We start from the raw sequence: 25,001 nt of genomic DNA on the forward strand, positions 1-25,001 counted from the left end.
AGCACCGCCTTCTTATCCTATTATACACTTCATATTTCTAGGAGTAAGTAATACGAAAACATAATAACAAAACCTAACAATACTACTGTTACGCGAGAAAGACAGCACCACGGTTCCACTGCCACTATTATATAATTAGCACAGGGGTGGTGAAAATAAGATAAAAGATGAGGGTAGGTACATGCTCTCATTTAAAATACTCTCTCGCTAAGCACGGGCCTGGAACAAGAGGGAAAACTCCTAGTATTAAATAGAAGTAACCTCGTCGAGGTACCTTATAGTAGATGTGTAGTACGCACTATCTGATCACAAGTGTCCGATCACCACTACGTAACTGCCGTATAGATCACCAGATGTCACGCAGGTGGACCCGTCGGTATCAAAGTCCGTGGGGCGTTGTGTGGTGTAACTGTACAGTCTATACGGAAAGCTCAGTGACTTAGATAGTTGGCTAGTCACTGGATGTCGACTCTGCAACAAACCCATCATAGGACCTTCAACGCTTCTAACGCTACCCTAGTCCATTGTTGGTGAAGTGTTTTTGAAGAGAAAACGTAAAAGAAAACAACAGTGAAAGCAATACCAGGCTGAGCTGTTGATCTGAGGGGCAGGAACTATCGAGCATTACGGAGGGTGACTAAAAAATCGCACAATATCAGCGGAAGGGGTCACTCGTAATTCCCAAAGTGCTACCATCAGCCCCAATAGTACAGTATCTTTTAGTTGGTAGCTAAAAATGATTGGGAACAATGATGGAGCAGCTTCCCACAATCCTCACATTTGTGTGGTCAAAGATAAGCGACACTTGTGGTACTGTAAAAAGTGACGTCAATGGACAGTGGATAAGGGAAAACGAGTCACGTGGCAGTGCGATGGATAGGTTTGGGTTCGGCGGCAGCCTCGAGAAAGTTACTTGCCGTTAGGTGCAGTGCCAAGACTGAACTATGCCGAGGTGGTGGTGTTGCGGTATGGGTGTGTTCTTCACGGACAAGCTGTGCCCTCTTATTGTACTTAAGGAAACTATAAATGTGGACGCATATGAACACATTTGTCAGTACTGTGTACGGTGTACAACAGACGAACAGTTCGGAGATTGTTTTCCTTTAAGTGTGACAATGCACCCTACTGTGGCCGAGCGGTTCTCGGCGCTTCAGTCCGGAACGGCGCTGCTGCTACAGCCGCAGTTTCTAATCCTGCCTCGGACATGGATGTGTGTGATGTCCTTAGGTTAGTTAGGTTTACGTAGTTCTAGCTTCTAGGGGACTGATGACCTTAGAAGTTAAGTCCCATAGTGCTCAGAGCCATTTGAACCATTTTGAACCAGTAAGTCGCCTTCTCTCTAGATCCTACCGTCCAACATCACTACTTTCTCTCTTTCGGCCATTGAGGAAGAATGTGATGCTATTCCTCCACAGGCATTCAGGTATTTCATGAAAGTGTTCCCTGCAGAGCTAAAGGCACCTTAAAGGCGAATGGTGTACACACCATATAGTAATGACCACTAGCAGATGTCCAGATGCTTTTTTCTTTCAGGTAGTGAATTTGGAGATGCAGATCTAGATTATGTACTCGTAAGTGCGGTCCCCATAGAGAATCTTTAAGCGGCCCAAAGTGATGGAAGTCCGAGGGTGCCAGGTCTGGACTGTAGGGTGGATGAGGCAATGATGTCCAACACAATGTGGCGATGTGCTCCCGGGTTCTGAGACTTTTGTGTGGGCGTGCATTATCGTGTGGGAGCAAGATTTCTGTTGCATTCTTGTTCGAACGAATACGGCAGAAACTATTTTTGAGTTTACTCAGAGTCTTCACGTATGCCTCTGACTGAGAATGATGCCACTCCAGGGACTGTTTTATTTTTTTTTTTTTTTGGTTTCCGGAGCAAAGTTGTGCACCCAGCTTTCGTGCCCCGTAACGATCCATAACAGAGATGCCTCTCCATCGGTCTCAAAATGCTCCAACCATTCAGATGAAATGGCCTTTTCTTTGAATCTTGTGGTCCGATGTGAGCATTCGTGGAACCAATCGTGAACACCTCTTTGAATATCCGACAGTCTCCATCATTGCAGACCCACTTCCAATGCTGACCGACAACTGCGGAGTCAATTGTCGGTTCTGAGGCGTCGGTCGGCACGAATAATGGCATGTCTGGAGCGTGGCTTATCATGGAACTCTGTGTACGCATTTCCTGAGGGTGTAACTTACTTTACCCATCGTTCTATCAACTGCAGCATAGCGATACACTGCATACCAACGTTTATGTATGTTCACCATTGTTTCCTTTTCTGCACACAAGGATTCGATAACACCACGCTGCTTGTAACATGAGTCGCATGTAGGTGCCATTTTGACGCAGTGCTACGGCTCTGCCGTCTGCCAGAATGTTTCGAAACTTCACCGGTGCACAGAACAAACATCAAATGTGAAGCACCAACAAGGACGTTGGTCTATATGCATTAATAGTTTTTTTTAAAATGTGGGGCATTACTTACAGAACTACCCTCGTATTCAGTTTCTTCCATTTCGTAATAAAATAGCATCACTTCACAAGCTGTAGGTGAAGAACGGTCTGTTTGAAGAATGCAGTAGCAACGAAGACACTCATAATTAACTTGAATCCCATGACAGTTTCTCATGCTCTGTCAAAAGTCTCTCTCCGTCTAAGTCTGGCCATAGAAATATAATTCAGTAATAATAATGCCCTGTAGCTTTGTTTTGCTGCATTTTGTTAAACGTCGACGGCATTTTCCCTACGTCAGCCTAGTAAAAGAACCGCTTCTAAATCCACTAATCATCTGTTTTGATTCATGGGAAGCACAGGTCTGATACACGAATGGTGTACAAAGTATTGTGACCAACAGAATATTTTATAGAAGTTAAATATTGAACTGCAGCATCAATCGATTACTATGATTGTGTCTCAGTGTTATGTGTCAACTAATTTGTACGAAAAGGAAGTAAAGTCCTGGCTTGTCTGAGGACGGTCTTCCTTTCGTTGTTTCTAAATACCATAATAGCAGTGTACTTACAGTCTCATACGCTCATCGGGATATACGCGCTGAACAGCTACTTCACTCACCTGAAACAAGATAAAAGGAAGGTAATTAATATGTTCAAAAAATACGAAGTGCATAGAATAATTAAACTTTTTTTTCAGACTACAGAACGGTGGTTGTAGACTGTACCGCCTTATTCAGTATAGTCCACCTGGCGAGAGAGTATCACTTGAAGATAAACGTTGAATTGTAAGATTACTTAAAAATCTATTTTCACACGCCATCGATCGATTTGGAGAATTTTATAGGTCGAGGTTATATACGACGAACCTGTAGAACATGAAGTCATACTTTCCGCACAAATTTATTCCCCAGGTACATCAAATACAACCATTACATTCCATGACACTTGGCATCTATTACACGGAATTGGATTTCGCTTCATCTCCTGCCTGTTTGCATATGGATATGTCCATAGCTGTGCATTTACAGGATGTAATCGCTTGGCAAATGACCAATCACTGGACTATAGCGAATAGTATCGATTACAATTGCACAACTATACAGGGTATGGCAGGCATAAGTGCAGATGCGTCTATTGGAGGCTAAGGACGATGTACTGAGCTGCATTACATCAGTATTTAAGTCATTTGCAGACCAACAATTATAGCTATTAAAAGTGATACGTTTTTGGGTTGGGTAGCACCCCCACATACGTATGGCACATGCAAGCCATTAATGTTTATCTACCCCCTGGCAATAGACCGATGTTCAAGTGGGGACATAGGGATGCAGAACGCTTAGTCTATACTGACAGGGTGAACTCCACTTAGAGGTGCAATCACAGCCATGTAGAAAACATCAGTTCGTGAAGTTTGTGACGTGACAGTGAAGGGACTGTTTACCGCAGAGAAAACCCGACCAACACACTGATGTCTGTACGTGTTAAACTACATTGCATATAAATATCTGCACTTGTGCCTGTTACAGCCGGTACAGTGTGTCAGTCAATAACGAATCAACAACGTGTCAGTTCTTATTTATTCTCAAATCACAGAAAAGCCTCTGCCCTCCATTTCTCGATTTAAATAAGCATAAAATATCAGGACTATATTTCCTTTTTAAATCACAACTGTTCCCAGGGTATTTCGTTGGCAATCATACAATTTATGTAATATTTTAAATACCCATTCTTAAAAAGGCAATAATTTCATGGAATGTAAAAATGTGGAAAGACGAAAAGTTAGAGTTCAATATCACGTCGATGGCTATCTCTTTCTAAAAGCAAGACTGGGTAGTATTGAGTACTGATGGGAAAGAATGTGGGCCGTTCCCTCCTGAATGGAACCATCTGTGTGTTTGCCTTGGAGTGTTAGATAATCCATGAGGAACCTAAATATGGCTTGCCGATTGTAAATTACAATCTGAATGTTGTCCAGTATCTTAACTACTGCGTCAACTTGCTTGATTATGCACTGAAAAGAAGAATGGTGTACCTCTTCTACAAGGTCAACTATTAACAGTGAATAATTTATGAGATTCGCAAATACAGCGTCACTTCACTCGGTTGTTTAATGAATGGAAGGATGGCATACATCTTCTGCAAGGGGAACGATTAACAGTGAATAATTTATGAGATTCTGAAATACAATGAATTTAAATGGGACCAGAATTGAAGTGCAAAATAAGTGGAGAATCAGGGATATGGTGATGAATTTCTTAAATAAAGTAACTTTTATTCTTAGACTGTTCTTATATTTCGGTTAATAACTTTATTTCATTATGCAGCAGTTGGCTAATTTCGACCCTAGGACACTATTACATCACTCTAATAATTATTATTCTTGCAACACACTGTATTTCACGAAGCAGTGTGGGGAGAAAGCAATATCTGATGGCTTCCTGAACAAACGGTTCCACAGTCATAAAAGATGAAAGCACAAAAAATGCCACACTTGCATGGTTTTTGTCAGTGTGGTAACATACATAAAGTAAAAAAGATGTTAGCGTAAGTATTAAAATGAGAAAACACATGGCAGCACATATTGCTTCAGCGGCGGATCATGCAAGAGGTATCTCAGTAAGCACTCGTTCCACCAACCTCTGCATATCTATTAAAATATATTGTTATTTATTTAGAGAATGATTATTTAAAAAATATATTTGGTTTATAGTCTATGTCGAGAACTGAGAGTCATTTAGATCTGTCGTTGCTTAGTCTCTGTAGTTGAAGAGCATTGATTTAGGTAGCAAACGACGACACCTTTTGGTAGCTGAGTAATACACTCCTGGAAATGGAAAAAAGAACACATTGACACCGGTGTGTCAGACCCACCATACTTGCTCCAGACACTGCGAGAGGGCTGTACAAGCAATGATCACACGCACGCCACAGTGGACACACCAGGAACCGCGGTGTTGGCCGTCGAATGGCGCTAGCTGCCTAGCATTTGTGCACCGCCACCGTCAGTGTCAGCCAGTTTACCGTGGCATACGGAGCTCCATCGCAGTCTTTAACACTGGTAGCATGCCGCGACAGCGTGGACGTGAACCATATGTGCAATTGACGGACTTTGAGCGAGGGCGTATAGTGGGCATGCGGGAGGCCGGGTGGACGTACCGCCGAATTGCTCAACACGTGGGGCGTGAGGTCTCCACAGTACATCGATGTTGTCGCCAGTGGTCGGCGGAAGGTGCACGTGCCCGTCGACCTGGGACCGGACCGCAGCGACGCACGGATGCACGCCAAGACCGTAGGATCCTACGCAGTGCCGTAGGGGACCGCACCGCCATTTCCCAGCAAATTAGGGACATTGTTGCTCCTGGGGTATCGGCGAGGACCATTCGCAACCGTCTCCATGAAGCTGGGCTACGGTCCCGCACACCGTTAGGCCGTCTTCCGCTCACGCCCCAACATCGTGCAGCCCGCCTCCAGTGGTGTCGCGACAGGCGTGAATGGAGAGACGAATGGACACGTGTCGTCTTCAGCGATGAGAGTCGCTTCTGCCTTGGTGCCAATGATGGTCGTATGCGTGTTTGGCGCCGTGCAGGTGAGCGCCACATTCAGGACTGCATACGACCGAGGCACACAGGGCCAACACCCGGCATCATGGTGTGGGGAGCGATCTCCTACACTGGCCGTACACCTCTGGTGATCGTCGAGGGGACACTGAATAGTGCACGGTACATCCAAACCGTCATCGAACCCATCGTTCTACCATTCCTAGACCGGCAAGGGAACTTGCTGTTCAACAGGACAATGCACGTCCGCATGTATCCCGTGCCACCCAACGTGCTCTAGAAGGTGTAAGTCAACTACCCTGGCCAGCAAGATCTCCGGATCTGTCCCCCATTGAGCACGTTTGGGACTGGATGAAGCGTCGTCTCACGTGGTCTGCACGTCCAGCACGAACGCTGGTCCAACTGAGGCGCCAGGTGGAAATGGCATGGCAAGCCGTTCCACAGGACTACATCCAGCATCTCTACGATCGTCTCCATGGGAGAATAGCAGCCTGCATTGCTGCGAAAGGTGGATATACACTGTACTAGTGCCGACATTGTGCATGCTCTGTTGTCTGTGTCTGTGTGCCTGTGGTTCTGTCAGTGTGATCATGTGATGTATCTGACTCCAGGAATGTGTCAATGAAGTTTCCCCTTCCTGGGACAATGAATTCACGGTGTTCTTATTTCAATTTCCTGGAGTGTAATTCGAAGTGCCGTAAGACGTCGAACTGCATTCAGACGAGTCTCGGGGTCCTCACTGACGACGCTAGATAAACGTAGTGTACTCGCAAATCTGCAGTCTAAGAATTGGCTTTATCGGTGTTAGTGGAAGTAGAACTCTTCGATGAAATTTGGTTGATAGCTTCCTGCAGGAGTTGGATTTCATTTATCAGAAATGTAATAATAATGATTGCCGAAGAATTAATGACCAAGTGGACAGGTACGACCGTTCTAGGCGTCCAGTAAACATAGATGCGAATAGTCAATGGACGTAGCCAATATCCACAATGATGAATGTGTATCTGGTTGAAGAAAAGTATAACGCACCTTCTCATACTGACAAATATATATTTATCAACTTCTTTTACATTGGCTCGTGTATGGAAAGTAAATATCTGAAACCATCTGAGTTATTTCGATTTGTCTAACTTCTGATAACTCGAAAATATCAATGGTTGCCACCAACGATACTTTTCTTAAGCAAACTGAGAGTAATCACGATACGTGTTGAAACGCCCCGACTATATTCACCCTGTATTTGAGATCACTTACAGACTTCCAACATGCACTACACATAATTTCATACTATTTGGAAACTTTTTCTCCCTGTTATTCCCCACAAAATAATGAAAAAAAAAGTTTATCGCTTAGACATTTTCTCTTGTAATCTCCCCCCTCTTTGCTAATTGCATCTATTGTCCATATTAGACGTTCATGAAGATGTGAGAGGAGCGAAGATTGCAATAAACGTTCTAGTTCACTAAGCTTCTCATGAATAGTTGGCTCTAGTTCTTCTTGAAGCAGAAAATGACACAATTTAGGTCCTCGAGGTTGGATTGATCTAAATAAATTTGAAGATTGTTGTTGTAGAACTTTTTTAGGTAAATGCATTTTCTGACATTTTATTATATCGTACAATCTTTTACATTGTTCGCACAAAATACAAAAACACGTCCGGTAACATCAGAGGCATGCTTACCACTACCACACACTGCAGAAATAACCATATTCCTAAAGGTTTACAATTTTTCTTAACAAATGAATTTCTACTAGTTTCTATAACATTATTAATTTCGATTATTATTTCATAAATGAATTCAGAAATAAATATAGTAACCAGTACAGTATATCGTAACTAAAGATAGAAATGTTAAGTGTGCTAGTAGTTTGTAATTTCAAATGTTTCTAAGAAAAAAGTTAAACTGAACGTCGATAATAACATCTTCAGAAATGCAACTGAGATAATACTGACCTATCAAAAATTTGAAAAATAAGACTGGTATCGGCAACTACTGTTGAGGAAAAGTAATGCCAGAGGAGGATGTCCCGTTTCACTCTGCTCATGCAACATAAACTTTGGCATCGGGTTCAAAAATGGCTCAATTGGCTCGGAGCACTACGGGACTTAACATCTCAGGTCATCAGTGCCATAGACTTAGAACTACTTAAACCTAACTAACCTAAGGACATCACACACATCCATGCCCGCGGCAGCATTCGAACCTGCGACCGTAGCGGTCGCGCGGTTCCGGACTGAAGCGCCTAGAACCGCTCGGCCACCCCGCCCGGCTTTGGCATCAGGGATGACCTTCTAAACTACAAAAATTTTTACTATCAACTCTAGTCGCAACCCACTTTAGAGACCAGTATCCAAATTAATGACTGCTTGTGCGCGCAGAATTATTTCATGTACGACACAGGAGAAATGTTTTAAACTTTGAAATGTGTGAAGAACTAAAGCGGAGAACAAATTACACAGACTACAGTAGCCCAGTATTTGATAATGTGAGCCCTTGGTAAATTCTAAGTCACACTTTAAACATAATTTGAAGCTGCTCCATTAAATTTTGGCAGTGGAGGTGCATAAACTCCGCTCCTTCTAACATTTCGCCTGTGTAACGTCCAAAGATGTCGTCGCAGTGGAGCTTGCAGAGAAACGTCATTACAACGGTGATGATCGACTGGGGACACTTTTCTTTCATGTCTCTCCAAGTGCATAAAGCCTCGAAGGGACCGAATGACCTGGTTTAAGCCTTCGCAGAACTTCTGGCAGAAAGAGGGAGGCGTTCAGAAGCAAAGCAGTCTTCCTTAGGATGTGGTTAGTGTGGTCTTCCGCTATGTTGCATTCTAACGTCCACTCCATTTTCTGGGAACTCGGCTAGACAAGTAATTGAAATTCGCTTGTCAATTAAATCGATTAACAGAGATAAAAGCTTTAGCTTTGACAAGTCATGACATCCGGCGTTTTCTGTGATAAACGTCGTCACAGCGCAGCTACCAGGGTGTATCAACTTTGCAGCCACAGATATAATTCATGGATACTGTACTTTTCCACCGCTGATTAGCGTCTCTGCCGCTTGTATATGTGTGGCCGAATATACAGTGCGGTTTTAAAATGATGGAGCAAGTGATGGAGCGTTTGTCTTCTGGGTCTTTCTCAAGACGTCTGAACGATATACAACCGAAATATTAGAAGAAGAAGCGGAACTTATGCGGCTGCACTCCAGAAATGTAATGCGCAGTCATTGCGCAATGTAAACGTGAAGATTAACATAATTTGAAGCTGAAATTTAGATCACTCCATTCCATGACTGCCACAGTGGCAATGGTGCAGCAACCCGAATATATCTTTAGAACAGAGAAATCCATCTTGGTTGCACAAGATAGGTTTATTTAATCCTCACATGTGACTCGTTTCGCCTATTTCAGGTATCATCAGACAATGTGGGGGAATTAAAAATTGGTTTAGGTGTGAATTGCCATTAAAGGCCAATAATAAATGAATAAAATAAGAATAACAAGCGGAAGACATACCGACGGGCCTAGGGAGCACAGGGCCACACTTGTTTTTCAGGGGGTGATAAGGGGTATAAATTTCAACTCATGAAGTATTCTCCCTTAACTGAGCTTACCGATAAAAGTTCTTGTTAATTGTAAACAGACCATATTTGTGTTCACGATGTAGTTTCTTCATGGATAAGTCACCATCGTTACAATTAGTCTTCCAGTTTAGCGTTGTTTCTGGCTTCGTTGTTTCATATTTTTATTAAACCTTTTAGCTGTTTCTGTATTCTTATTAGAGCCCTATCATTTGTCAAAGGTGCATTGGCCTACCCTTTATATGGATTTATTTTGCATTCGTGAGTTTTTTCTGCTCTCTGAGTGTACTTATTTGCCTATGGTATACACCCCTTACATGCTTTGATAGCTTTCTTTTTCCTACTGCCATTACTTTTCTCCGTGTTGCTTGTAGGTCATGTAATGAAGCGTTGACAGTGGCTATCTGGCTATTGCCTCTCAGTTCTTTGGGACTCTTAACTACGTTCGGTGTCTCGATTACGATTATCAAGAATTTTTATCGATAGCTTCAGTTAAGGTGCAATACCTGAGGAGTTGAAATTTATACGTCTCACCACCCCTTTGAAACACAAATGCGGCCCTCTGCCCCATAGTCCAAAAGCTCAATGTCTTCCACTTCCTATTTTAAATTTACTCGTTTATTATTGCGTTAAACAGCAATTTGTAGTTACACCAGTTTGTATTTTCCCCAGTTAGTCTGTTGATGCCTGAAACAGGCGAAACGCGTCACATGTGAAGACTAAATAAACCTATCTTGTACAACCAAAACTGTTTCTTCCTGATCTAAAGAATTTGAAGCTGTTTCACCAGGTGTAGAAGTGCGATATCGGAATATGGTTGCAATAATTACACGTCTTTTATTTGAAACTGATAAACAGTATTTTATTCAAAATAATCTCCACTGCTGTTTATGCATTTCTCGCACCTCTCCTGCAGGCTACGAGTGGCAGAACAACAAAAAAAATACAGTTCTTCTTTTGAAGCGAACAGTCAGCGAACCATTTTCGAACATTCTATACGAATTGAAATGTTTCCCAGGGATGCAAATAAATGATAATCGGACGAAGCCAAGTCTGGAGGATAAGCCGCATGCCCTAGTATTTCCCAACTGAACGCCTCGATCGTTTCCCTGGCTCGTTTTGCTGCGTGTGATGGGGCGTTATGAAGGAGCAATATCAGTCTGTGTTGCCTTTTCCCTCATTCTGGTCGTTTTTCTCGTAATGCTCGATTTTAATCGATACTTTGCTGTTGGTAGTGATCAGTGTCAACGGCTTCACCAGGTTTTAGTAGCTCATAATAGATGACACCCTTTTCATCCCAACCAACACAGTGAGTTGTCTTCTTTCCAAAGCGACTTGGTCTTGCAGTGGATTTCACTGGTTTTCTTGGATTCACCCATGATTTACGGCGCTTAGGATTTACAGAATATATCCATTTTTCACCACCTGTCACTATTCGATGGAGAGACGACTTTCTTTTGTATATGGCAAGCAGCATTTCACAAGTGGTCTTCCGAGTTGCTTCCTATCTTTCATTCATTTCACGCGGCACCAATCTTCCCATTTTCGGCACCTTTCCCATAGCTTTCAACAGAAAAGAAACGGCTTTCTGCGTCAAGTTCAATTGCTCCGCGAGTTCCTGTTGTGTTTGACTATCATCTTCATACAATAAGGTTTGCAATTCGTTGTCTTCAACTTTTTCGGTGGTTTCCCGCGCTCGTCGTTCCTTACGTCAAAATCATTATTTTTGAATTTTTCGACCCACTCGAAACACTGTCTTTTTTGCAAGAGCATGTTCGCCGAAAGCTTCGACAAGCATTCGATGTGATTCTGCAGTAGTGTTCTTCAAATGATAAAAAGAAACCAAAGCTGACCCCAAATCGTAGTTCGTAGGCACAAACCTCGACGTGCTTACGAGTTTGAAACAGATAGCAATGTTTCAAACTTCGGTTACTGTGTATTGATATTCTTCATCAGCCGTTACAGGAAGCAGACGTCGCTGCAGACGCGCTCTCACGGGCCATATTTTAGAGAGCCTGTATAGGGAGAGAGTGGCCATAGGTGAAGTTGCCCGTGATTGGTTGATTAGCTTTGGCTCCATTTTTCTGCCAAACGTCTCTCGCGCTTCCTATGTTCGCTGTGCTTTTGAGTTGAATTGAAATTCAGAGGACTTTTGGAAACGATTGAAAGGAATTTGAATTATTGAGAGACTTGTTATGCGTTGTGCATGCATGGTCGATTTAGTTGTACATCGTTTTTAGTACGTAATTAGCGTTTGCGATCTTAAATACGAGTTGAAATAATGAAGCGTTTTGTGATGAAGTCGGTAGGCCTACATGTTTGAAGTAAACACGTTAGTAATGGTACAGTTTGTTTTTGACATCTGTAATTCGTAGTGCAGACGTTCGTAAACGGTGCCAGGAAGGGATGAGTAACTCTTGTAATAAAGTCCAGGTACAACTTTGTCAATGGTATATATTATCGGAAATATATTTATTTAGTTGCGCCTATAAATATGTTCGGTTCTTCACTTTGCTCAAAAAACACTGATTTTAAGGTGTCTACTTTTTAAAATATTTTTAGTCACGCAAAACAGGTAGGCCTGTTACAATTTAGTGCATTTTTAAGCTCTTATTTCTTTAACAGTTCGTGCATACTGGTAGCATTACAGGCTTTTCTAAAGCCAATATCTGACAGTCCTTTCTGGAAACAGGAAGTTCCTGTAACTGTTGTGCCACGCTCATTCGACTTTATAGCGTCAAACTTTATTTCGTTCCGAATCAGAACACTGGGAATTATGTTGGTTTCAATATTATTGCCTGACTGTTGACGCAGGCAACTTGTATGCACGTTTTCTTCAGTTGTCGTGGTTGCTGAAACATTATTCGTAGTAAATAATTCTAGGTTCTCTTGAAGATAGTTTTTAATAGGCCTACTTACTGTGGGGTGAAAGGGATACGGTAGTTTTCTTGTTACACTTAACATTACCTGATCTTTGTAATCTTTTTCGTTTGTTATCTACGAAAGAAAGTCGTAAGCAGTTATTTACTTGTGACATGCAAAAAGTTTGAAGACGTGACAGGAAGTACTAATACGTCTCACACGTTTTTCATGTCACAAGTAAACAAGCTGCTTACGACTTTCATTCATCTGACGTAATTGGTTCAAATGGCTCTGAGCACTATGGGATTTAACATCTGAGGTCATCAGTCCCCTAGAACTACTTAAATCTAACTAACCATCCATGTCGGAGGCAGGATTCGAACCTGCGACCGTAGCGGTCGTGCGGTTCCAGACTGTAGCGCCTAGATCCGCTCGGCCACCATGCCGGCTCTGACGTAATTCAGGTACGTTAAATCTATAGCGTTTTGCACTTCCGATATAAAACAAATGCTATACATTATTTCTTTTATTTTCGTTACTTTCATTGCAATATGTCCAGTAAACGAACTTTAAACGACATAAATGCAAGTGACGAATAATTTTTACAGCCACTGTATCAAATTTTCCTGTGCTGTACGTAGTAGGCTACTATGAGTGTATTATAGCTGTAAAGAAAGGCATTTAACGAATGATTTCGCCATATTGTCTTGTACTTTTGTTTCAGTAAGTGTGTACTCCACTACTGGCCATTCAAAAGTCCCGCCCGCAGTTTGACAGAAAAATGGCCGCCGTATCGTCCGGTTGGCCACTCTCTTCCTACACAGGTTCAGTACCATATACTGACGGCTGGCGCCATCTATAAGGAGATTCCCGTTTCATACTTCTGCACCTGTTATACGTGATACTTCGATTTTTTAAAGAATCTAGGGTGTGGCTTTTTAAAAAAAATAATTCTTTACTCTATTCAATTGCATTATACATATTTAACCCACTACCGAACTACATTAGTGGGTCCTAATAATGATACAAAGAAATTCAGCTCTCTATTCTACATTACAGGTGATTTTATTATTATTACTATAATCTTACCGCTATGTGGTTCTAAGCTACTAAATCTACAAGGATACTTACTGCGACCTGCAGCGTTACAGGTGTGCCAGTGCTACTATAAACCTGATGGTTGTTGGCCTAGCCCACCGAGCTAATCCCAGTGGGCATGCCGCTGGCACTGGGCTGGCCCTCAACTTGGTTTCGTTGCAGTCTATTCTAAAGCCTTATCCTATCTTCTACATGTAATCTAAATTACATAAGTCATAATTGGTGCGTGTTCCAGTACGGTGTTTTTTGTACCTCCCTCCCGCCTAGTCCAGGGCAAGGCGGATTCCAGCCGTGAAGCGGCTGGCCAAGTACCTACCCGGCGATACAGGAAGAGTGCACGGAGTCTGAGTCGGTGAAGAAATTTTTGCTCTTAGTGATTGTCCCTTAAAAAGTTTTTAATGACTTTTTTCGATATCTGGTCTGCGAGTTTGTTTAAGATGTTGAAAGTGTTGTCGTGCCTTAGTAAGTGGTACGTGTCATTCTTCGGTAGCTGTTGTCTTAGGTTATTGGTTACGTCATCGAAGAGGTGGCACTCATACACCACATGTTCTGGTGTGCCTTGCAGAGCACAACAGTCACACGCGGGTGTAGCCTGCTTCCCAAACCGACATAGATATGTTGGGTATGGCCCATGTCCAGTAAGAAAGTGCAGCATTCCTCTCGTAGGCGTGAAAAATGTGAGTTTTATCCGTTCCTCTATGTCCGGTAGCAGCTCATAGGTTCTGCGTCCCGTATCCTCGTTGCTCCACTTTTCCTGCCACAGTTCGATCAATCTCGTTTTAATGGCGTTGTTATCCCCAGCATAAACCCCAAGTATCTCCCTAATTTTATCCTTGTTCTCCTTCTTCGCAGAGTACCAGGCGGCCTGCTCACGAATTTTTATGTCCATCAGACTGGACAAAAGCAGTAATCACACCAACCTTTAAACATGGTAACAGAAAAGATTGTAACGCCTACAGAGGTATCTCTTTAATCAGCGCTGTGTGTAAAATCTTCTCAGGTATTGTTGAAAGAAAAGTGCGAGTATTAGTTGAGGACCAATTGGATGAAAATCATTGTGGGTTTAGGCCTCTTAGAGGTTGTCAGGACCAGATCTTTAGCTTAGGGCGAATAATGGAGAAGTGTTATGAGTGGAGCAAGGAATTGTATCTATGCTTTATAAATCTAGAAAAGGCATATGACCGGGTTCCTAGAAGGAAGTTATTGTCTGTTCTACGAGATTATGGAATAGGAGGCAAACTTTTGCAAGCAATTAAAGGTCCTTACATGGATAGTCAGGCAGCACTTAGAGTTGACGGTAAATTGAGTTCATGGTTGAGAGTAGTTTCAGGGGTAAGACAAGGCTGCAACCTGTCTCCACTGTTGTTCATATTATTTACGGATCACATGTTGAAAACAATAGACTGGCTGGGTGAGATTAAGATATGTGAACACAACATAAGCAGTCTTGCATATGCGGATGACTTAGTTGTGATGAAAGTTTGCAAAGTAATATTACAGAGCTAGATCAGAAATCTAAGGACTATGGTACGAAGATTAGCATCTCCAAAACGAAAGTAATGTCAGTGGGAAAGAAATATAAACGGATTGAGTGCCAAATAGGAGGAGCGAAGTTAGAACAGGTGGACGGTTTCAAGTACTTAGGATGCATATTCTCACAGGATGGCAACATAGTGAAAGAACTGGAAGCGAGGTGTAGCAAAGCTATTGCAGTGAGCGCTCAGCTACGATCTAGGTTTAACATCAGAAGAGGCACCAATGTTAGCATTGAATAGGAGATCGTGGAGGAATTTTATAAGGGGGCTATGCTCCAGACTGAACGCTGAAAGGCATAATCAGTCTTGATGATGATGAGTGGACAGATCCCCATTAGCACTAAAAGCGCTCCCGCAGGTGTTGTCCTGTAGGCCCCTGCTGAACGTAGGAGCATGTTCAGGTGCACTCTTCTTACGGCCATGGCAGGCATGACCCTCGTGAATCTGTGTGCCCAGACCCATGATCGGTATCCTACTATTGAGGTCAAGATACTATTATGATATAATTTGATTAAGTTGGGTGGAAGGTGAAATCGTTTGTGACCAGTTCCAATGAGGGTGTGGTTTACTGCTATCAACTATTAAGCAAAGTGAGCTTGCTTCATCCACAGCTGGTACCGTACCTGTGTTCTGAGAAGGCGCACGAGATGTGCGGAACACGAGCCTCGCCGCAGGCACATCGTGTGTGTCAGAGCACACTGTGTGGGAGTACTGATGGGCGTGCCGTGTCCCGCCTGGGGCTGTCCGGCGACCCCGGTTGCCGCGGCAGCGGTCCGTCCCGACCAACTCCAAATTTAATCGCAGCCGCGGGCAGCGGCGACCCCTCCCCACTGTGCAAGTTTCATACGGCGCGGCCGGCCACCGCCCACGCCATTCCCCCGAATATTAGCCGGCCGCGCGAATTATGCACGCCGCCGCCTTGTCAGCCGCCACAGCAGTTTCAGCCGTCCAAAGCTGCCCCGTGATGACACGCGGTTCAGCACCAGATAACCGCGGCCAGCTTTCGAAAGTGGCACGTAACGGATGGTCACTTCAAGTACATTATTTTATCAGCTGCTACGGCCTGCATCCGCAATGTTATTACTAACTCTCTAACCCACTACAGAATAATTTAGAGTCCCTCTCACTGAATTATTTCGCAGCCAGACGTCTCCCCCCTGCCCCCCTCCCCCCCGCACAACCCGCCAAAGTAACCCCACCTAGAAAATGGAGTGCATTTGCAAAAGTCAGGTCCTCTACTCGGATATTTTCGGCAAATTGATCTGAACATTTCGTGACTGCAGTAACCTACAATCAGGCAACTTACACTGCTGGCCATTAAAATTGCTACACCAAGAAGAAATGCAAATGATAAACAAGTATTCATTGCACAAATATGCTATACTTGATCTGACAGGTGATCACATTTTCACGCAATTTGGGTGCATAGATCCTGAGAAATGAGTACCCAGAACAATCACCTCTGGCCCTAATAACGGTCCTGATACGCCTGGGCATTGAGTAAAACAGAGGTTGGATGGCGTGTACGGGTACAGCTGCCCATGCAGCTTCAACACGATACCACAGCTCATCAAGAGTAGTGACTGGCGTATTGTGACGAGCCAATTGCTCGGCCACCATTGACCAGACGTTTTCAAGTGATGAGAGATCTGGAGAATGTGCTGGCCAGGGCAGCAATCGAACATTTTCTGTATCCAGAAAGGGCCGTACAGGACATGCAACATGTGATCGTGCATTATCCTGCTGAAATGTAGGGTTCCGCAGGGATCGAATGAAGGGTAGAGCCACGGGTAGTAACACACCTGAAATGTAACATGCACTTTTCAAAGTGCCGTCAGTGCGGACAAGAGGTAACCGAGACGTGTAACCAATGACACCCTGTACCATGAAGCCGGGTGATACGCCAGTGTGGCGATGACGAATACACGCTTCCAATGTGCGTTCACAGCGATGTCGCCAAACACGGATGCGACCAACAGAACCTGGATTCATCCAGCCATTGTTCCAGCCAGGTTCGTCGTTGAGTACACCAACGCAGGTGCTCCTGTCTGTGATGCAGCGTCAAGGGTAACCGCAGCCATGGTCTCCGAGCTGATAGTACATGCTGTTGCAAACGTCGTCGAGCTGCTCTTGCAGATGGTTGTTGTCTTGCAAACGTCCCCATCTGTTGACTCAGGGATCGAGACGTGGCTGCACGATCCGTTACAGCCATGCGGATAAGATGCCTGTCATCTCGACTGCTAGTCATACGAGGCCGTTGGGATTCAGCACGGCGTTCCGTATTACTCTCCTGAACCCATCGATTCCATATTCTGCTAATAGTCATTAGATCTCGACCAACGCGAGCAGCAATGTCGCGATACGATAAACCGCAATCGCGATAGGGTACAATCCGACCTTTATCAAAGTCGGAAACGTGATGGTACGCATCTCTCCTACTTTCACGAGGCATCTCAACAATGTTGTGCATGAGAAATCGGTTGTAAACTTTCCTCATGTCAGCATCTTGTAGGTGTCGCAACCGGCGCCAGCCTAGTGTGTGTGCTCTGAAAAGCTAATCTTTGCATATCACAGCATCTTCTTCCTGTTGGTAAAATTTGTCGTCTGTAGCACGTCATCTACGTGGTGCAGCAATTTTAATGGCCATTAGTGTAGATTATCTGTAATCGAGCTTTGCTGTTCTCTCTGGAAATAAGTAATGACATTATTTATACAAGTGGAGTACAATCATGAGTCATATACACGGTAGACATGCTTATCACAGTCTTTAATGTCAAGTCAAAAGCAGATACTAATTGATATGTCGATAGTCGAGGGAGTCAATAAACACGACCTGACATCTACCAAACACGAGCGTGTTTGCGCCGTGGTTAGCACGCTGGACGCACGTTAGTGAGGACGACGTTTCACACCTGTGGCCGGCCATCTCGAATTTGTTTTTTCATGATTTCTCTAAATTTCTTCAGGCAAATGCCAGGATGGTTCCTTTGAATGAGCACAAACGTCTTCCTTCCCCATCCTTCACTAACAATCAATCGCACTGATGATCTCGCTGTTTGGTATCCTCCCCCAAGTCAACCAACCAACCGGCCAAATTAATAAATTTATTAGTATTATATGTATGGTGTCTGTTGCGGGCTTTTAAAAACATTAAAATGATAAATGAAATGGTGTGGTGGTGTTATGGCCCTAACTACGTACACTCAGACACCAGGTTGAAATGTTAAAAGTTTTGCCTGGTTTCGTTGTCTAGGGGCTGGGATACGTAGTTGCCGCATTACAAGCAAAATACTGCTGAGCCTACAGTATACAATACGAATACACACATGAATCGAATGGTCGAAGGTTGGTATCACTCGGCAATTGCGAATTTTCAATGTAACATTTATAAATGAAAAATTGCAACTAAATAAAATCTGCAGGTACTACCTTAACGACTTTAAATGATGAGTTCGAAAGTAGAAGTATTTTTGAGAATGCGGTATATTTCTGCAAAACACTTATTGGTGTAGATGGTCCAGTAATTAAATAAAATTTAAGTGGATTAACAGGGAAGCAACAGATTCCTACTGCACGTAAGCAGTTATCAACAACAAAATAGCTCGCGAGATATTCACTTCTGAATGCGCACTACGTCTTCACTGTAGAAGCCACGGAAATCTCACAAGTGCACAAGCCGGCAGTCCGAAGCATTTCTACCTGCCGCGACCACGCGCAAGCCGCTCCACCCTTTTCAAGTCTCTCCCGCGACAGTGCGACCGTCAGACCGTCAAGTCCAGAACTTCCCTTGTTCTGTACGACAGTCCCTCGCACCGCCCCGTTCAGAACCCCCCTGTCTTCTGTCGAAACGACGCTCTTCTCCCACTTCCATCCAGTCTCCCCCCAACCACGAGCGCTAGAGAGCTCCCTCGATGTCTCCAAGCCAACGCACACTCACAAACGTATTGAAGCACGTTCAAAATGCTGGATTTGCGTTTAAACAACTTGAAATTAAATAAATATTCCTACGTCTGGACCACAAACATGCTCTAACACACATTATTAAATAAATAAACAAATTAAATAGACATACATCAAAGGAATAGCAAGCGAAAGTAGGCCAGTATCCTAACGTCTCTGTGCTTTCTAAAATACTGTAAATAATTGACCAATTTCTTCATGAATAGCATATATCGGGCATAAACAAAGACACAGATGAATAAATATATTTATAAGCATGTTGCTAACGTTTTTTCCTGTATCTGTGGAGTACTTATGGCCCGACGTGATCGACAGTAATCGGGCAATTTGACCTCCAATAACTCATGTACTATTCAAGTTACATGCCTGTAATTTAGGTTTACACTAATAGCTTTCTAAAGGAACGTCGATCGACCCAATCGGATGAACCATTCAGATGTTAGAAATTCGTTGCTCGGTGTTACTTGTATAATTTACAGTCAGATACTAAACTTTAAACTAATAAAGATACTGAAAATCAGATTGTACCCTCAGAATCGTCGTGCAAGTAATGGTAATGTACATGTTTCTTTTTGAGGTATCATGATTCATCTGGCTACTATTAATTACTGTACAAAATATGAAATGTCTGCCATTAAGGTTTCACAAAGTCCGCCATCTTTGTCATTCCCGGGGTGTCTTCTTCATCAACACAACGTCACCATGGAGTTCCCAGCCACACGGCTGGGGCACCCCTCATGCTCAGCTAACGTTCGACACCACATGGTTTCCGCCGGGCCTTGGCCCGTCGAAAGCCCCCCGCGCCTCCATGCCAGTTCCGAACTTATATTTCCAGGGCGCCATAAGTCGCCCATTACCTCACACTGTACTTTCAGACATATCAGAAAAACAGACGCCACATATATTATAGCAATATCTACGCCATGATTGCGTTTCATAATATCTACAGTGTGGATGCACCCTAGGTCCGAACTCTTGCAGGAATTATGCGACAATCCAACGAGAAAAATGGATAGCGATGTGCTACGAAAGTTGTGTGCAAGACGTTGGTAATGCGGGTTGGGTGGGAAGTATGCTCAAATAGCCAAAGTTCTTAAAGTGACCGCTTGCACTAAGCACGAGATCCGGATTCGAACACCAGTACAGCACAAATTTTCACTTACCGCCATTGAATTACTTCAGTGTCCTCTTATGGCTTACGTCAGTATTTCTCTTTCATCCTGTGAATAAATTTATTTACAAATACCCTGATGAGATCAAAAAACTATTGCCTCCACATTCCTGTTCTGGATTACGCAAATTGTAGTTTCTAACCAGACAGTGAAATGGCTGACCGTATTGTTCAAATGGTTCAAATGGCTCTGAGCACTATGGAGCTTAACTGCTAAGGCCATCAGTCCCTAGATCTTAGAACTACTTAAACCTAACTAACCTAACGACATCACACACATCCATGCCCGAGTGACCGTATTGTACTGTACAATCAAATTTCCGATGAAAAAGTGTAATTTTGAACGTAAATATCAACCTTTAAAACCCAAAGTTTTATATTTATGTCCTACATGCAATATAAAATTTAAAAAAGGCATACTTGCTATTTGTTGAATACTGTGCCATTAACTTCGAATGGAGTACAATGACTGAAGGAAACGGTACGTAGTTTTTGGGGAAGAAACCAAATACACAATGAGAATGGGGAGGGGGGGGGGAGGCTTTCCGTTTGAAAATACAAAGCTGACCCGGCCCACAAAGGTGGAGTGGTTAGGAGGTGGCCAGTTGTAGCAAGTCCCTGTTATTAATGTTAACTTTCGGCCAAAGGGTTTTTTCCTGTGGTGCGTTTTTTTCGAGATATTAAGCTCCCTCAAGATGGAACAATCATCCTGTAAATGCCTCTACAAACGCCCTATTCTGTACTCTATTAGTCTTTCGACCCTTCTCCGAAACATAAAGAATGATCAGAAAACGTTTCATGCACCTTAAGGTAGGCAATTCAAAATACATCGTCCGCCCCTGGGTTACCTGATTTCAGGTGCACGAAATATTTCCTACATAATTTTAATTCTGCCCACCCTGTACAACGGTGGTAGACTCATATGCAGTGTTCTTTGAATATGTCTTCCTTAAACTTTACAACATTATTTCTTCCGAAGTCCCACAGTTAATTTCCCAGGCATCACTGTTATGTTTTCGAATATGCTAAACGAGCCTATTACAGCCCTGGAAGAGTATCTCCAAACTCCCTCGTCACACCTACACTGATCAGCCAGAACAATTTGGCACCCATCTACTGTCCATATAAATCCGATCAGGTGATAGCAGCGTCACCTGGCTGGGAATAACCGCTAGTCAGACACACGCACGATGCATGTGGTATCAGCGAGTGTGCTGCCCGTGCGTAGAATGGGGAAGGCGAGCGCGCTAACTGAATTCGCCCGAGGGCAGATTGTGGTGGCCCGGAGGCTCAGCACGAGCATTTCGGCCACTGCACGACTTAGGTGTTCGAGGAGTGATGTAGTGTGTGCAAAAAGTAATCAAACTGACGTAAAACCACGTTCAGATGTCGTGTGACTGGGTGGACACCAGTCATTACACTTGTTGGACGTCGTAGACTTGACAGACTGGTGAAACAGGACAGGTGGCGAACTGTGGTGGAACTAACATCACACGTTATTTCTGGAGAGGATACAAGTGCAAGTGAACACACAGTGCACCAAACACTCCTAAAGGCGGGCCTTCGCTGCCGGCGACCCATGCGTGTGCCAATGTCAACACCGAGACATCAGCAACTACGACCGAAATGGGCACGTGACCATCGGCACTGGACTTCGCAGAGCACTGAATGGTCTGATGAATCCCGATACTTTCTTCGTCACGCTAATGGAAGGACACGACACCGTCGTCTCCCAAGCCAACAGCTCCTTCACACCTGTATTGCGGAACGGAGACAAGTTGGCGGGTGGCTCCATTGTGCTCTGTGGAACATTCATGAGGGCACCCATGGATCTAGTGGAGCTCGTGGTAGGCATTATGACGGTCAACGAATATCGTACATTGGTTGCCAGGCCATGTACAGCCCTTCAAGATGCTCATGTTTCCCGAAAGTAGAGGCATATGGTTCAAATGGCTCTGAGCACTATGGGACTTAACATCTGACTTCATCAGTCCCCTAGAACTTAGAACTACTTAAACCTAACTAACCTGAGGACATCACACACATCCATGCCCGAGGCAGGATTCGAACATGCGAAATCCTAAAAGAAACGCCAGTACACAAGTAATTAAAACTCATGAAATCTAACAAATGTTGGAATAGGTAACTAGAATTAAGCTGTATGGTCATTTCTAGATTTGTTATTTGGACCATTTTGCAACAAGTGTGTGCACTACGGTGCTAAACGTTTTCTACATTCGGTATAACTCTCTTTATTATTTTTTACTTTTTCGTAGTAGTTCAGAGATCAACAAGAGCTCTACAAACCATACAAAAACCAAGTTCACACACTTACTACAAATTTGTCGGAAATTGTAAACCATGGAATGGTTGGAATCCTTCACTAGAATTGACCTTCTGTATAAAATCAATTCTAGTTATCGATTCCAACGTTTCCATTGTTAATTATTAAGATAGTTTTACCAGCAGGTGCTTACAATGAAATGTAATAGGATTTCTACGTTTGTAATTGCATTCTAAAAATTGAGAAAAGAGACAAATGTTGTAATCGGTAACTAGAATTCAAACTATTGCACTGTTCATTATTTACATCGTTTTTGCAGCATGTATGTGTACTGAAATGTAATAGGATCTCTGCGCTTGTAATTGCTCTCTGGACTCCTGGTAAAAAGTAAATAATTTTGGAATCGGTAACTAGAATTAATGTATGTAGGTCAATTCTAGTTATCGTTTCCAGTACTTGTCACTTTTTGTGAATTTCTTAATTGTGGACTAGCTTTTGTTTTAGGATTGCTGTGTCAGCTTCGCCAAATTCCATGCTTCTGTTTCATGTGTGTTATTACTTATTTCATTTTCCCGTAGTTGCATTACATTTTAGTTTCTCCCCGCCCAAAACCCCCACTTACCAGTGGTACCCCCGTTACACTCAATAATTATTTTATAATATTACGCCTTCATCACGCAATATTCTGTAATGAATATTATTTAAAAGTTCTCTGTGCTTTTCTTACTCGCATAAATTACGACAGTAATTTATTTCACGCATCAATATTTCTCTTTGGTTTTGCTCCTATAAACTCCCTTCATTTCGATATAATTCGTGCCTAAGTAAATAATACCGTGAATTGCGATTGTAGTTTTGGTTCAAATGGCTCTGTGGACGATAGGACTTAACATCTGATGTCATCAGTCCCCTAGAACCTAACTAACCTAAGGACATCACATACATCCATGCCCGAGGCAGGATTCGCACCTGCGTCCATAGCGGTCGCGCGGTTCCAGACTGAATCGCCTACAGCCGCTCGGCCACAGCCGCTCGGCCACACCGTCCGGCGATTGTAATTTTAGCGTATTCCTTTGTTTACGAATATCACCCAGTGCTTTCAATTGTTGCGTCTACCTAAGTCCTTGCCTCTGGTATGACGTCAATGCTCAAAGCTGACGAGTGGAATCGGACACTAGAATTTATCTGAAAATAGTATCTCCCGCCACATATGAATGCTTCTGGAAGATTTCGCCTGATATTATGCAACCCACAAAACGTAACTGTTATGCATTTCCCTTGTCGTGACGATTGTCGACCGCATACTGCACGGTCAATGAGGACGCTACTGCAGCATTTTCGATGGGCAGTCTTTGATCACCCAACATACAGCCCGGACTTAGCTGCATCCGTTATTCGACAGTGGTCACATGAAGACAACAATTTTGCTGCAGATCAGCACAGAGAATTGGCAGAAAGCAGAGGAGGCTGCCTTCTATGACGAGTCTACTGGAAGGTTATAAAAAGTTCAGTCGTTATGTAGATAAGTAGCTAGATGGTAAAGGTAACTGTTTAAAATAAATTATTTTACATTTTCACTGTGGTTTCGATTTCGCGACCGATCGGACCTTACTTTCCGAACAGCCCTCGTACATGTACGTCAGAGGAAGTAATTTGACTGACAAGTTCAGATACAATGTGTAAGCAATAAACCCATTCATTGTTAAATGACCTTAAAAGAGTGCCAATATTATTTATTTTATTTAGGAAGCGGTTGAGGTCCCAGAAACGTCTTCATAAAAATTTAACATTCGCGGTGATGTGACGGCGCCGGCATCCCCAGCGAAGTAATACTTTGGCTACATTGTTTACATGGGCATTAAACCGTTACCTTATTTCCGTAAACGCAGTGTCACTCAGGGGACAAATACTGGCCTACGAAGCCTACATTATATGAAGTAACGCCGTCAGTTAGTTATCACTCAGCTGTGGACAGCCAACAACAGATCGTTCGTATTAGTATACAGATGCTGCTGACATTTTCAGCTACCCGTTGATGTTAATTTGCTGAGAAGTGTGCAATATAAGCGCTTCAAAACAGACCTCGCTGTTTTTATTTTATTTTATAACACATCCTTGGTTTCATTCAAAATGGTTAAAATGGCTCTGAGTACTGTGAGACTTAACTTCTGAGGTCAACAGTCCCCTAGAACTACTTACACCTAACTAACCTAAGGACATCACACACATCCATGCCCGAGGATGGATTCGAACCTGCGACCGTAGCGGTGACGCGGTTCCAGACTGTAGTTCCTAGAACCGCTCTGCCACCCAGGCCGGCTGGTTTCATTCATAATGATTCTGTTAATATAAGAAAACTTTGTTCAATGAATGAAGTTATTTCTTTTTGACTGTGCGCTCTAAATGGAAACTCGCCCAAAGCTGGTACAAAGGACACTGCTCATTCACTTTTCACAGCTAAGAAACTGATAGCTGAATTCGAAGACAGCGTAATTT

Source organism: Schistocerca gregaria, chromosome 3 (genome assembly GCF_023897955.1).
Source record: "Schistocerca gregaria isolate iqSchGreg1 chromosome 3, iqSchGreg1.2, whole genome shotgun sequence".
Classification (NCBI taxonomy): Eukaryota; Metazoa; Arthropoda; class Insecta; order Orthoptera; family Acrididae; genus Schistocerca; species Schistocerca gregaria.